At 39.9% G+C, this 2,979-nt stretch overlaps 1 non-coding gene across 1 annotated transcript; it reads left to right on the top strand.

Annotated features, from left to right (window-relative positions):
* The first annotated feature begins 1,097 nt into the window (after nucleotides 1-1,097).
* Nucleotides 1,098-1,169, top strand: TRNAY-GUA. Its single transcript has one exon. It is a non-coding gene; the product is annotated as a tRNA-Tyr (tRNA).
* Nucleotides 1,170-2,979: the final 1,810 nt, after the last annotated feature.

Below are 2,979 nucleotides of genomic sequence, written 5' to 3' on the forward strand. Positions count from 1 at the left end.
ACATATTGTATGATTCCAACTACATGACATTCTGGAAGAGGCAAAACTATGGCTGCAGTAAAAAGATCAAAGGTTGCCAGGAGTTTTGGGGAAGCAGGGATAAATAAGCAGAGGACAGAGAATTTTTAGGGCTATAAAACTACTCTGAATGATCCAACACTGTTGGCTATATGCCATTACAAATTTGTCAAAACCCATAAAATGTACAACAAAAAGTGTCTGCTTATGTAAATTATGGACTTTGGTCGATACTGAGGAAATGAGTGTGTCACACTGGTGCGTATGGCAGGTGGAGGGGGGAGGGCTTGCGTGGGAGCGTCGCACGCCTTCAGCTCCACTTAGCGTTGAACTCAAAACTGCTGCAAACAAGAGTCTGTTCATTTTTTCTGGTGGGGTGCTGCTCCGTGTGGTACAGGGATCCTAGTTCCCTGACCAAGGGTTGAACCCATGCTCCATGCAGTGGAAGCACAGTCTTAACCATCGGACAACCAGGAAAGTCCTTGCTAATTTTTTTTAATCTATAAATAGCTAACAGAGAATGATAAACACCAGGGTTAGGTGTGGGGAATATGAGGAAGAAGGGCCACTTAGCTAAGGTAAGGCCACTTTCTTAGAGCCAAGATCAGAGGCATTTCATGCAAAGGGAATGGCAAGTATTCCAGTCCTGAGTAAAGTGCCCAGCAGGAGATGAAGGCCGCTCCCCAGAGGCAGTTCTGGGGGCTCTGTCCCCTCGCCCTTGCCTTCCACACACCCTTTCTCCAGGTTGGTTAATGCAAATTAGTCTGTTACCACTAAATCTTGCCTGGGCAAATTATCCAAATAATTTGATCTCTCTGCATCTGCTTTTTGTCTACAAAATGTGGAGAGTAAGAGCTACTTTGCAGGGCTCTGGGGTGGAAAGGGAGTCCGTGAGGTAAAGAATCTTTGGAAAGCCCCTTGTGCTGGAAGTAGCCATTCAATAGTCAGTTTAATTGCTGTTATCCACATTATTTTGACTATTCTGGCCCAATCTGTTAGCCTTGTCAGCAATTTAAGAAATGACAGTAGATAAAGTACAGACTTTGTTCAAATTTCACAAAATTTTATGCTAGGGGGCTTCCCTGGTGGCTCAGAGGATAAAGTGTCTGCCTGTAATGCAGGAGACCCAGGTTCGATCCCTGGGTTGGGAAGATCCCCTGGAGAAGGAAATGTCAACCCACTCCAGTATTCTTGCCTGGAGAATCCTATGGACAGAGGAGCCTGGAGGGCTACAGTGTCCATCATTTGTTTTCATACCTTATTCAGGACTCCATATTGTATTTCACTGCATTGAGCACCTTCAGCGGCATGCAACAAATTCTGGTAAATTCTCTTTTCATTTTTATTCTGTTAAAAATGTTTTCTAGTTTTCCTTGTTATGGCTTCTTAGATACACTCATCATTTAAAAGTGGACATTTAATTTCCAAGTACGTGAAATTTTGTTTAAAGCATCTTTAATATTAATTTCTCATTTTGATACTAATTTCTCATTTAAATGCTTTCTTTGCCAACGCTCTCCATGTTTTTTTCAGTCTAACTTTATTGAGCCTTTCGATGACTAAGTTGAAGATCTCTGTTGATAAGTGTCACACTGCACTTTAAAATATGTGGGTTATTTTCAAATATCTTTAGATATTGATTTCTAACGTAATTCCACAGTGATAAGAGAACAGGTTCTGTATGATTTCAATGCTTTTAGATGATGAAATTTTTGTACCTTGTTTCATGTCCCTGAGTATGTTCTGGTATCTCCTAGTTTACAGTCTACGGGAACTTGAATAGAATTTGTATCCTATTGTTGTGTGAAAATTATATAAATCTTAATTATATTGAATCGGTTCACAGTGCTTTTCAAGTCTACTATATCCTTCTACATCTCTGTATATTTATTCTATTAATTTTTGAGAGTTTGATATTGAAGCTCCAACTAAAAAGCTTAATTTAATTTACTTAAAAAAATAATTGTAGTATATAGTGAAACTATATGTAATCTTGTTCTGTATTTTCCAAGTCTCCTCTAAGTGTGTTAGAATCATTTTTAAATGACTTTTACAATTAAAAAAAAAAAATTTGTTGATGTTTGACTGAAAACAACAAAATTCTATAAAGCAATTATCCTTCAATTAAAAAATAAATAAATCTTTAAAAAAATAAAAATTAACAAAAATAGCAGTGGAGCACAGGAATGACCCATAGGCATGGCTCTGGGCACATGAATGATTTGCACAACCCCAGGCAAGTTATTAATATTTAAACTCTCTGCCTCAGTTTGCCCACCTGCATAATGGAGCTGCTGATAGACCCTACTTAGTGGAGTTGCTGTGAAGATGGAATGAGTTAATCCCCATAAAGCTGTTAGAACAGTGCCTGGTAACTGGTGGGGGTCCAGATGCCCACTGCTGTCCTATGCCATATTTTTTACTTCCATTTTTTACTTCCAGGAAACAGTTTCCATGGAAAGAAATCTGAGCAAACCTGTTGGGGAGGTCATACAGAGAGAAAGAGACCCTGGAGGATAAGAAGGCACATAGGAAAGAACCAAGGCACCCCAGTGGACAACCAGCACCCAGACATGTGAGTGAGGCCATCTGGGTTCTTAAGATACCATGGTTGACACCAGATAAAGCAAAGATGAGTGTCCCAGCCAAGCCCTGCCCAAATTCCTGCCTGCCTAAAATCCTGAACAATCAAATGATCATTCTTCTATGCCATTGGGTTTGGGGTGGTTTGCAATATGTATATATTTATATATAATATATATGTATATGTAAGTCAAGGCTACAGTTTTTCCACTGGTCATGTATGGATGTGAGAGTTGGACTGTGAAGACGGCTGAGCGCCGAAGAATTGATGCTTTTGAACCGTGGTGTTGGAGAAGACTCTTGAGAGTCCCTTGGACTGCAAGGAGATCCAACCAGTCCATTCTAAAGGAGATCAGCCCTGGGTGTTCTTTGGAAGGA

This window comes from Oryx dammah, unplaced genomic scaffold (assembly GCF_014754425.2).
Source record: "Oryx dammah isolate SB20612 unplaced genomic scaffold, SCBI_Odam_1.1 HiC_scaffold_25, whole genome shotgun sequence".
Classification (NCBI taxonomy): Eukaryota; Metazoa; Chordata; class Mammalia; order Artiodactyla; family Bovidae; genus Oryx; species Oryx dammah.